The sequence below is a fragment of the Aedes aegypti genome, chromosome 3 (assembly GCF_002204515.2).
Source record: "Aedes aegypti strain LVP_AGWG chromosome 3, AaegL5.0 Primary Assembly, whole genome shotgun sequence".
Classification (NCBI taxonomy): Eukaryota; Metazoa; Arthropoda; class Insecta; order Diptera; family Culicidae; genus Aedes; species Aedes aegypti.
This window is the reverse complement of record NC_035109.1, coordinates 306,907,135-306,919,769: the sequence shown is the minus strand read 5'-3', so window position 1 is coordinate 306,919,769 and position 12,635 is coordinate 306,907,135. Positions and strand designations below refer to the sequence as shown.

The window sequence follows — 12,635 nt, the reverse complement described above, 5'->3', positions numbered from 1 at the left end:
GTTGGTTCGAATAAAACCAAAAATCCACTCAATAATATCGCTGCCTGTCGCGTCACGTGTAGCAGCAGCAATGGCGGATGATCTGGTCAGGGTCGTTAGCTAAATGCCTGTGATGGGAAAATAATGTTCAGCATTTTCCCTCAAGCCGACTCTGCCGGAAAGCAACAAAAGTTTACTTTCATCTGACAGTTCCCTCCGCATTTGACATTCATAGCTCCAAAAGTGGATTTAGTTTTTGCTGACATGCTCAATAGGCAGAGTGAAGGAAAGGGGACTTGACATCGTCGTTTCGTTGGACGGAACAGTATCGTGCTGGAATTGGACAACCTGAAGGCTGAAGGGACGACCCAAGGGACTTTCTCGGTCTTGATGCGTGCATGTTAGGGTGAATGTACCGGTATTCAACATAGTAACAGTATTCGCTACCCCAAAATATGCTTAGTTTTACGACACAAACACGCATACATAATTTAATCATTTTAAGGCGAAGTAGGCCGTCATTGAAATTTGTACGCGTCGTCGATGATTGTTGCTAATTCATCCCTCGATTTCGAATCAAAGAAAATCAGTTGATAATAAATCTTCGAGCAGTTTAGTAGAATACCTATAAGTAGATGAAAAACCCGAATTTAGTACTATACCATTTTAAGTCGAGATACGCGTATCTGTCAAAGGATACAAACTCTAGTGGAATTAAATGGTATAGTACTAAATTCGGTTTTTTCATCTACTTAAAATCAGTTGGTCTTGCAATGACACAGCTGAAAAAGTATCAGCATACTTTATGCATGTAAGCGCCTACAGTGGTACTTTTTCAAGTAAATATAATCTATCAAGACTGAGTTTTATCACTTTGAAATGCAAGCTGAAAAGTCATCATTGTTGCCAAAACGAATGACGGGATACCGAGCCTTAGATTTATATGATAATATTCCCAAAAATCTCAAAACTTTTCGAGAAAAAACCATATGACTTTTGCTTTTTTGGACCTTATTTCAACACGCTGTTCCCTAATTCATCACCTCTTATAAGAAAATATAGCGAATACTGCTGCAGATGATCCGGTTTATGAGGAAGAGGTCTACACAGTTCGAACGAAACGTGTAAATTTCTGAGACATATAATGCACATAATTGGAGCGTGGAATATCATGGATATTTACATGATATGTCATGTAAACTTCAATTATATGTCATGTAATCTAGCTTGATCCTAAGTGGTTACATGACATATAACACATTTTTACATGATTTCAGAATTAAATTTACATGACGCCGTGTTTACATGGCATGAATGAAGTTTACATGACGTGTAATCTTCATTATTTTTAACTGTGTAGGTACGAAACGTCGACAAAATGTAGATTGAAAGCTTTCGTTTAACATACTGGTAGTATTTAAAAATCTTTTGATTTATTTACAAAAAAAAATCCCTTGGATGGTGAATACTGGTAGACCAACCCTACATGGTTGAATGGGCTCACAAATGTTCGACTAATGGGTGATGCTTTCATAGCGGCATAGTTTCAGCTACGTATCGTAATCCACGAATGACGGCGATGATGGGGGAGTAAAGAGATCTAGTCCGGTTGGTTGTTGCTGTAGCGAAACGGCAAATTAATTGACACCATGCCGCGGAGAAATGTCAGTCTTCATTAGCAGATGTCGGCTTGAAATGAATAGAAAACGTGTTTTGGGGGTGCGATTGATACTTGTTTAAGATGTTGACGTCATTCAAGAAATGCCCCGGAGCTAGGGTCGTTGATTCCGAAAAAAAAAGCATCGATCAGAATTTCTCTTAATTTCGTTAGCCAACTTTCCTACATAGTAGCAGAACTTTTTCATATTGAAGTATTCGAGCACCGCTTGAACATTCACAAAAAAATGGCTCAAACGTTCACAAAAATAGCTGGTGAATATCTCAATTAAGTATTTTTAATTGTTTTAAACATTTGTTTTCAATACCATCATAATACCAAATTGAGGTATTGTCTACTGGACAATGCCTAATTATGGTATGATACCAAAATAAGGTATTCATATGTTATCGCCAGTTATTTCTTCCTCGTCGGGTAGAAACCAAACTTACAGAGCACAGCAAAATGAGTTCAAATTATATTCCATATTTTAGTCATTCATTTATTTAGTTAACATCTAAACAGATAACACTGAATCAACAATTTCACGCCACAATTCTCGGTTCGTGGCCGCATCTCTCCATCCTCGGTTCTGCCCCACGCTCGCCAAATCGATGCGCACTTGATCCGCCCACCTAGCTCGCTACGCTCCACGCCTTCTTGTACCAACAGGATCCGAAGCGAACACCATCTTTGCAGGGTTGCTGTCCGGCATTCTTGCAAAATGTCCTGCCCATCGTATCCTTCCAGCTCTGGCCACCTTCTGTATACTGGGTTCGCCGTAGAGTTGGGCGAGCTCGTGGTTCATCCTTCGCCGCCACACACCGATTTCCTGCACACCGCCAAAGATCGTCCTGAGCACCCAACGTTCGAAGACTCCAAATGCTTGCAAGTCCTCTTCGAGCATCGTCCACATTTCATGCCCGTAGAGGACTACCGGCCTTACAAGCGTTTTGTACAAATGCGAAGCAAACAAATTAACTGGATCTCGAAAAAATCGTACCCCGGCTGTTAAGCCCGGCTCTCCGCATAACATCTTCTAGCGCAATATTGAACAACATCCAAGGATTCTCTTGTCGTAGTCCCCGGCGGAATCCAAACGATCTGCAGTGTTCGCCTGAAACCTTCACACAATTTTGCACACCTTCCATCGTCGCTCTTATCAGTCTCGTGAGCTTCCCGGGAAAGCTGTTCAAGTATGCCGCCTTGAAACCGATGAAAAGGTGATGCGTTGGGACCTGGTATACACGACATTTTTGGAGGATTTGCCGTACAGTAAAGATCTGGTCCGTTGGTGATCGGCCGTCAACGAAGCCGGCTTGATAAGGACCCACGAACGCGTTTACTGCAGGTGACAGACGACGGAAGATAATCTTGGATAATACTTTGTAGGACAGCATCCATTTATTACGTAGCTCTAAAGTTGGCAACTCTGGATCCCCTCCCCGCTTTTTGTATGAATGAAATATATTTTTTATGAGTCGTAACGCTTTTGTCTACACCCTCCTTCTTCTACAGTGATTCGTAATTGGTAGACGGCGCCTAGGCCGCCTTTATAATGGTGATCGCTCGAAGTTCTTACATTCTAACTTGTCGCTTTTCCTGTAGATGAAGAATATTATCCCTTCCTTCCACTCCTTTGGTAGCTATTTCCCAGATAGTGCCTATCAGCCGGTGCAGTCGTCTCCGGGCCCATCTTGGTGAGTACAGCTCCGATACCATCCTAATCAGCAGCTTTATTGTTCTTGTGCTGGAGAATGGCATCCTTAACCTTCCTTAAAGTAGGTGCTGGTTGGTGTCCATCGTCCGCAGTACTGACGAAAGCATTTCCTCCGTTGTCCTGTCCTTCATTGCCTGTGTTCTCAGCGCAATTCAGGTGTTTGTCGAAGTGTTGCTTCCACCTTTCGATCACCTCACGCTCGTCCGTCAACATGCTCCCATCCTTTTCTCTGCACATCTCAGCTCATGGCACAGCTGCTCCATCTCCTGCAGGCGGCGTTTCACAGTATTTCGATCGGCCGAAATCGTGAACTTAATTCTGTAGCACCTTTAAACGTGATTTTTTCGGAATGGTGTCCTCGGACGAAAATTTTCTAAAAATATAGCGCATATATTGACGGTAAAAGTTAGTTCGCAACTTTGCCACGGGTGGCGCTGCGAAAATATTTCTTTTGAAATGACGATCTTTAAATATGATGTCTTCGGCAAAGTTGTAGACAATTCAAATACAAACAACTTTGCCAAAGACACCTAGTGTGTATTCAGCCGCATTTTCAAAATACGGGAGTATTTTTTGAACGAACCCCAAAAAATAGTTTTTCTCCGATATTTTGAAAATGCGAAGTTTCCGGTAGCAACAATGTTCTACAAAATTGTGTAAACAGTCAAAATGAATCATTCACTAGAAGACACTAGGTTTCAAAAGATCAAGGAAAAGCAGTTATAACCGTTTAAGTGCAAAAATCAGTCATTTTTGGGTCCGTGTATTTATTCCGGTGTCAGCTGGTGGCAGATGAGACCTAGTAGGATTCAAAATACATCATTAGTAGTTGTAAATGTCGATAGTGTCATTAGTATCCACGAGTATCCCTTTCACTTAGAGGAAGTTTCATCAATGACTCTTATTACCCTGTAGTACTTAGTTATATGATGGGTAGAGGGCTATGTGGCTCCATACTTCTTCTTTTTCTTCTTCTTGACACATTCTCCATCATTACGCACAACCAATAGGTTCCAAATACATTTTTGAAGAAAGTTCTCAATCTCCTGAAAAGACGCTTTAGAAATGACTCGCCCTACAATTATTTTTCACTTGAGATTTTTGCGTTTTTTCGTACATCCCAAGTAACCAAATAGCACTTTAATTCGTTCTGCGTGTTAGCATTACACAGCAGACACGCTTAATTGGTCGAATAATAGCACTAAAAGACCAAAAAGATAAACTAGCAGGCTAGTGTTTACTACATGACACGTGCAAGAACGTTGCGGTGAGTAGCAAATTAAGTGATGTATCAAATTCAATTCCTAAATCAGGCAAGTGCCTCAATATCAGATCATTTTGTAAATGAGTGTTGCAACCATAAGAACTGCGTTAACATTTAAACACTGATTTGATTCACAGAAAAGTGATTCAATGATTTATTAATTTCTCAACAGAATATTTCACCGAATTTGCATTGCTTGCACTTAGTATAGTGTCTATGTACGAAAAATAGCTAAAAATGCAATCGAAAAATAGTTGTATGGCGAGCCATTTTGTAAAGACTAATTGCGAACTTTCTTCATAAAAGTATTTGGAACCTATTGAGTGTGTGCATAAAAATGAAGAATGTGCCAAGGAGAAGAAAAAGAAGAAGTTTGAAGTCACATTGCCCTCTACCCATCACATAACTAAGTACTACAGGGTAATAAGAGTCATTGATGAAGCTTCCTCTATGTATACTCGTGGATACTAATGACACTATCGACATTTACAACTACTAATGATGTATTTTTAACCCTACTAGGTTTCATCTGCCACCAGCGGCCACCCGAATAAATACATGGACCCCAAAAATGACTGATTTTTGCTCTTAAATGGTTATAACTGCTTTTCCTTGGTCTTTAGAAACCTAGTGTCTTCTAGTGAATGATTCATTTTGACTGTTTACACAATTTTGTAGAACATTGTTGCTACCGGAAACTTCGCATTTTCAAAATATCGGAGAAAAACTAGTTTTAGGGGGTCGTTCATAAAATACTCCCGTATTTTGGAAATGCGGCTGAATACACACTAGGTGTCTTTGGCAAAGTTGTTTGTATTTGAATTATCTACAACTTTGCCGAAGACATCCTATTTAAAGATCGTCATTTCAAAAAAAATATTTTCGCAGCGCCGCCCGTGGCAAAGTGGCGAACTAACATTTACCGTCAATACATGCGCTATATTTTTGGAAAATTTTCGTCCGAAGACACCATTCCGAAAAAATCACGTTTAAAGGTGCTACAGAATTAAGTTCACGATTTCGGCCGATCGAAATACTGTGCGTTTTCTCTCCCGAATGAGGCGGGTCTGCTGTTGCCGTTTCCGTCTATAACTTTCCACGTTCTGCCGGGTTCCTTGCTGCAGCTTTACCGTCCGCGCTGCATTCTTCTCCTCCAGAAACTGCCTAGATTCCTCGTCGAATCAATCGTTCCGTCGACTCCCACGTACCCGACGTTGCTCTAAGCTGCATCGTTGAAGGCTGCTTTCACTGTTCTCCTACAGTCCTCAAGAGGGACTTTATCCAGCTCACACTCTTCCGGTAATGCAGGCTCGAGGTGCTGCGCGTACGCAGTAGCGACATCCGGTTGCTTAAGCCGCTCTAGGTCATATCGGGGTGGCCGTCGGTACCGTACGTTGTTAACGACGGAGAGTTTTGGGCGCAGTTTAACCATCAGAGTCGATGTTAGCGTCACGATAGGTCCTGACGTCGATAATGTCGGAGAAGTGCCATCCATCAATCAGAACGTGGTCGATTTGTGATTCTGTCTGCAGTGGTGATCGCCAGCTGTATCGGAATGGAAGGCTGCGTTGTCCTTTATTCGTTGCCGGGTCTTTTGCCGTATAATCGATCCGTTTGTTCTACTTTTGCCTTTCTTGGTTGCCGATAGGCCACCTAACCAGGGTTGCACCTACATCGTGCTAGAGGGGCTACCTCCTCGGTGCAGACACGATACAGCAATGTCCGTTTGTTCTTTACATGATGACCACGGTCATAGCCATCACAACCATCCACCTTTATCAGGGGTTTGGACCTGTAGCTCTGGTTCTCAATAGTTTCAAGTTCTTTCGGATATGCTACTATGGTGAGCCGTCATGCACTAGCGGTGAGGAATCGTACGGAACGATTTATATTATATGCTGGGATATGCTTTCTAAAAAGTTAAACTTAACTGAGGCCTCAAGTGTCCGTAATAAGAATCAAAACGGTATGCGTTGATTTCCATACTGTGTGGAAAAATGATGATTTTAACAACATGACTCGAAAATTGATCCAACGAGGTTTGCCGAATTGAAAGAAAATTCTTGTCATATGATATATATCAAGTCCAACTGTTTCGTAAGGTAAAAGTATCAAAAGTTTAATAAGTAAATTATGGATACGTTCGAAACTCAGGTTTAGTAATGAGTTCTACCTTTTGATTTCGGAAGACCAATGCTTCTTTTTAATTCTTGGTATACTGGGAGGGTCCTTGTGAAATTCCTTAAACGTTGTCAATAAGCAGCATGAAGGAAATTGATGAGAATCCTGAATAGTTAAGATCTTGAAGACGATGCCCACCGCAGCGTGAATAAACACAAATTTCTAACGACCATCATAACGCGACATTGCACCGGTCGTTGCTAAACACGTATGGGAAACAGCAACCCACCCTGTCGGTTAACAATGCGTTTGTATATTTGGCAATGCTATCCAACCGATCCAACCGTTGCTATTCTGCAAAACAAAGTGACGTACAGTCTTTCAGGCATTCATCCGGGGATTTGCTGCAAGAATTTCTCCAGGGGTTTCGAGGATTCCCTCGGCAATTTCCCCAGAACCTCCTCCGGGAGTTTTCTCCAGGAATTTCTCCGAGAATTTCAAGGTTTCTCTTTGGGGGTATTCCTAGACCTTCTTGGAGATTTTTTCCAGGAATTCAACAGGGGATTTCTATAGCAATTCCTCCGGGGATTTCGTCCAGGATTTTCTACAAAAAATCTGCGGCGAATTTTTTTTCAGGGAATGTTTCCGGAGATTTCCTTTAGGAATTTCTCTTGGGATTTGAATTAGGAATTTCTCTTGGGATTTCAACCAGGAATTTCTCTGGGGATTTTCTTCAGGAATTTCAAGGATTACTCCGGCAATATCCCCAAAAACTCCTTTGAGAATTTTCGCCAAGAATTTCTCAGGGAATTTCCAATAGCAATTTCTCCGGAGATTTCGTTCAGGATTTTCTCTCGGGATTTCTTCCAGAAATTCATTGAAAAATTTCTCTGAGGATTTTCTTTAAAAATTGTTTCTGGGATTTTTTTTTGAGAATTTTTTCTTCTCGAAACTGCTCCTGGGATATTCTCAAGGAATTCTTCTGGGATTTTTGTCCAGAAATTCCTCCAGAGATTTCGTCCAGGAATTCCTCCAGAAACTTCTTTGACGATATGCTACAGGCATTCCTTCCGGAGAATTCCTCCAAGTACTCCTCCGGGGATTTTCTTCAAACATTCTTCAGGAGATTTCCAATAGCAATTCCTTCGGGGATTTGCACTAGAAATTTTTCTGAGGATTTTTCTAAAGGATTCCTCTGGGGATTTACTCCAGGATCTTTTCCGAGAATATCAAATAGAAATTCCTTCGGGGATATTCATCAAGACCTCTGTTGAGAATTTTCTACAGGAATTCCCCAAGGGACTTCTAATAACAATTCCTGCGGGGATTTTGTCCAGAAATTCTTTTGTGCTTTCCTCCAGGAATTGCTTCGGGAATTTCCTCCAGAAGCACCTCCGGAGATTGGTCCAGAAAATCCCTTGAGCATTTCCTCCAGCAACTATTTGGGTATTTCACCCAAAAAAAATCATGAGGAAATTTCTCCGGAGATTTTTTCAGAGAATTTTTCTGGAAATTTTCTCCAGGTAGTTCTTGGAAAATTTGCAACAGGATTTTCTCCGAAGATTTTTTTCAGGAATTTCTTAGAGGATTTCCTTCAGGATTTCTTCCAAGAACTTTTCCGAGAATTCCCTCCAAGAAATAATCCGGGGATTTCTTTTGGAGATATTCTCCAAGAATTGATCCGGGAATTCTTTTGGAGCTTCACCAGGAATTCCTTCGAATTTCCTTCTTAGTTTCTCCAGGAATATCTCTAGAGTTCGTTAAGCAATTACTCCGGAGTTTCTCTAGAAACGCCTCCAGAGTTCCTCCAGAAACACATCCAGAGTTCCTCCGTAGTTTTTCTAGGATTTTCTTTTGGAGATTCTGTAGGATTTTCTCCAGACTTCCTACAGGAATTTGTTTAAAGTTCTCTGGGTATTTCTTCGGTGCTTCACCGTTCATTCCTCCTGAGTTTTTCCAGAAATTCTTTAGGAGTTATTACTAACTTTATTGTTTGGGGCTCAATAATAAATGATTTTCCCTCCAAGTGCTCAACTCGCATAAGTCAACTCATGTTCACGGTCCAACAAAATTGGGTGATTGAGATTTGTAACATTTGAAAGTCCCTGCCCGGCTATGGCGCTCTTAAAGGATTTGAAATTCTCGCTCAGCCAATAGGTGGCCATAAACAATAAAGTAAACAAGCATAAGCATATTCATTCTCAGCATCACAATCTATTTGTGCTCAATAGGTCTTATATACTGTCCTACCTTATATATCAGGTACTACACCTGTGCCTTTCTCACATGCTGACGTTGCTGCACCGATGCTGTTGATGATGATGCACCTGCCGGGGCCCCGCATCGATGCGATGATGATGATATTCTTCTTCTCTCTTCTCAACTGCTTTTCAGAACGCGCTTTTCTCGAGCGCTCACTATTCGAGCAGATTCAACTGCACATGCACTCACACACTGCCACTAACTGCAAGCCGACCTCACTAAGCGATGCATTCGCCTGATACCACTTGCAACCGGGGATGCACGCCGACACACCAACGGTCCTGTCGGTCTTCACTACGCTGATCGCTCTCCGGCCACTTGTACTGTTCGACGCACACTCAAACGTTTTTCTCGCTCTTCAACACCGATCACTCCCTTCACTTGCGTGTGATCACGCTGATGTTCTAAACACAGTCACACCCTGTTGCTTCTCCCGCTCCCGTAGCTGCGTCGTTATCTTGCGGCTCGAGATTGCACGCTCGTTGAGAGCTTTGACATGGATGTTCGTGTGTGTGTGACTCGGTGACCGTCGTGCGATTCGATAGCGCTAATGGTGTTGGTGTGTGCTTCTTGCTCTCGCACACTCTTCGTAGCCGATGGCGATCACGCTTGAGGATTCCGAACAAAAGGCCCTGTTTGACAAAACAGGAATTATAATCACATTCCAATTGGAATTTTTGGTTGAAATTACCTCCGTCGAGAGCCTTTCGATTTTCTCATCTCCGTGATGCGCGGCCTGGTAATTTCCAACCGGTTTGCCGATCTGTCCAAGTTAATTTGGCATTTGTTTCTGCTGGCTGAATTTAAACGCTATAGTTAGAAGTCCTATATGAGGAAATATGCTGCCATTACCTTAGATGAACGTCGTTCGGTTGCAAATCGAAGTGTTGGCTAGCACTACAACGAGTGCGTGTGGACGGGTTCTGTTGGTGAAAGGACATTATCGTCTAGGTTTCTTTGTAATATGACGCCATTTTACCTTTTGGAATACTGGTGAGCGTCGTTTCACCGTTTTCCATGCGGGTTGAGCGTGTCTTTCCGATTGATGGTCGAATCGGAGTCGTCGGATACCTGCTAGCATATATGGTGATTTTAGCACTACGTCCAATTCTGGACTACGTCGTGACGAATTACCTGATGATTTTTCTTTGAGCCGAGATTTGATTTTTTCACACTCAATCTGTGCACTAGCTTCGCTAGTCATGCACCTCCCGTACGTCCACTTTTTAAGCCAGCAGAAAACGAATGATCAGCAACGTACAAGTTCGTGAGCTTAGTCGTCGTAAATGTTCGATTCTCTTTTTCGAGAGCGTGATGGTGCGAGAGTCTTCGTGCAGTTTTGGCATGTGTAGAGTTGCTCTGACGGCAACAATCTTAATGATTTTCATGATGATGTGGCAGTGTTGCGTGCTGCAGTGATTTTATTATATTTCGTTGCAAACAATTTGTAACAGAGTTCTTTCAGCAATTCTTCTGGATGAAATCCAGTATATTCTCCGAAGTTCCTCCAAAGATCCACCGGGAAGTACTTTGGATTTCCTTCTTAGCTCCTTTGGAATTGTTGCGTAGTTCTTCCGGGTATTCCTCAAGAAATTTTCCGGGTTTCCCCATGAGTTCCTCTGTAGGTCCTCTAACAATTCTTCCGGCGTTCCTTCAGAAATTTCTCCGGAGTTCTTCCTGAAGCTTTGGAGAAACCTCGAAGCATATGCTGGATAAAATCCAAAAGAATTGCTGAAAGAACTCCAGAGGAATTTCTGGAGCAACTCAGGAGGAATCACCGGTGAAGCTCCGAAGGAACTCCTTTAGGAATTTTGGTCAAAACCCTAGAAAATCTCCAAAGGAAATCCTGGAGTAACTACGAAGCAATTCATGGATAACCTTAGGAGGCGTTCCTGGAGAAACTCCGGATGTGTTGTTGGAGGAAGTCCGGAAGCCTAGAGAAACACCGGAGTAATTGCTTGACGAACTCCGAAGAAATTCCTGGAGAAACTAAGGAGAAAATTCAAATTCCCACAGTTGTAAAGAAACTCCGGAGGAACTTTCTGGAAATCCAAATGAATCGCTGGAGGAATTTCTGGAAGAAATCTAGAAGAATTTTCGGTGGAATCCGGAGGACGTTTCAAGGAATTGCTGGATGATATCCAGAAGAATTGCCGATGGAAACCCGGAATAATTTTTAGAGGAATTCCCAGAATTTCCAGAAGAAGTCTAGAGAAATTCCCGGAGAAACTTTTGAGAAATTTTCTGAGGAACTCTGGACAAACTCCCGGAGGGAATGTAGTGAATTATTCGAAGCAACTTCAGAAGAATTCCATTTCATGTTTACTATGATGGTACTCTCAATCAACTTTCCAAAGCATTTCTGTTCTATGAGTCGATGGGAACTTCAGTAATCGATTCATGGAGGTTTGCCTGTACTTGAGGAACTCTGTAAAATTCTGGAGATATTTCGAAAAAAATCAGGACGAATTATGGAGAAAATCCGAAGGAATTCCCGATGGAGCTTGCGAAAAATTCCCGGAATTTTTTGAAAAACAAATCTCCGGAGGATTTTTTGGAGGAACTCCATGGAGGAAATCCTCGACCCCGGAGGAGAAACCTTAAAAGGAGTTCATGGGACATCCCTGGAGGATTTTTTTGAAAAAATCACCGGATGAATTTCTGAAGAAAATGCCGATGGAATTCCTGGTGGAAATAACCAAAGGAATTCATTAGCGATACTTTTTGTCTAAACATCCAAACAATGCGCAACAAACACTTCACGTTATGTCATGCAAATACTGTAGCTCTTCTTCTTCTTGGCATTAACGTCCCCACTGGGACATAGCCGGCTACTCAGCGTAGTGTTCTTATGAGCACTTCCACAGTTATTAATCGAGAGCTTTTTTTTGGCTAAGTTGCCATTTTCGCTTTCATATATCGTGTGGCAGGTACGATGATACTCTATGACCAGGGAAGTCAAGGAAATTTCCATTACGAAAAGATCCTGGACCGACCGGGATTCGAACCCTGACACCTTCAGCATGGTTTTGCTTTGTAGCCGCGGACTCCAACCACTCGGCTAAGGAAGGCCCGTAGTTGCGTAGTTATTAATGAATTTAATGTTTTCTTCTTCACTGATTTATTGGATAGAAATATCGATTTGTGAAGTCATGAGCAAAAAAAAAACTAGTTGATGAAAATGATTCAATCACAGAACGTCCCTAATTTGAGTATCCTGGAAGAACTCTGTTGTGAATCCTGAGAATCCTGAAATCCTAAAGAGATTTTTTTTAAAGAGGGTTTCATATTAAACTTGAGACAAGTCTGTCGCTAATTCTGAGAGGATGATGACAAATATACTGGAAATACTTAACTTAATCAGTGAGACACGACAAAATGTTTTTTTTTCTTTCCCGGTGTGATTTAACGCTTTTCAGACCTCTTGAAGAATTAAATCAGAAATTCATCGTTAAATTATTCTAAGAAAATCAGGAAACTTGTTGAAAGCAGCTCTTGAGAAATCATGGGAAATATCTGTAAAAATCTCCGAAGAACTTCAGATTTCATATATTTGATTCTGGAACAATTTCTGTGAGAATACTCGGGAAATCTAACTTGGAAATCCCAAAAAGGATTCCCTGATTTGTTTT

General features: G+C 41.7%; 1 long non-coding RNA gene across 1 annotated transcript; it reads right to left on the bottom strand.

Annotated features, from left to right (window-relative positions):
* Nucleotides 1–9,672: 9,672 nt before the first annotated feature.
* LOC110678844 lies at nucleotides 9,673–10,070 on the bottom strand. Its single transcript, XR_002501978.1, has 3 exons — nucleotides 9,983–10,070; nucleotides 9,856–9,926; nucleotides 9,673–9,800 (listed from the first exon to the last, which is right to left on the bottom strand). It is a non-coding gene; the product is annotated as an uncharacterized LOC110678844 (long non-coding RNA).
* Nucleotides 10,071–12,635: the final 2,565 nt, after the last annotated feature.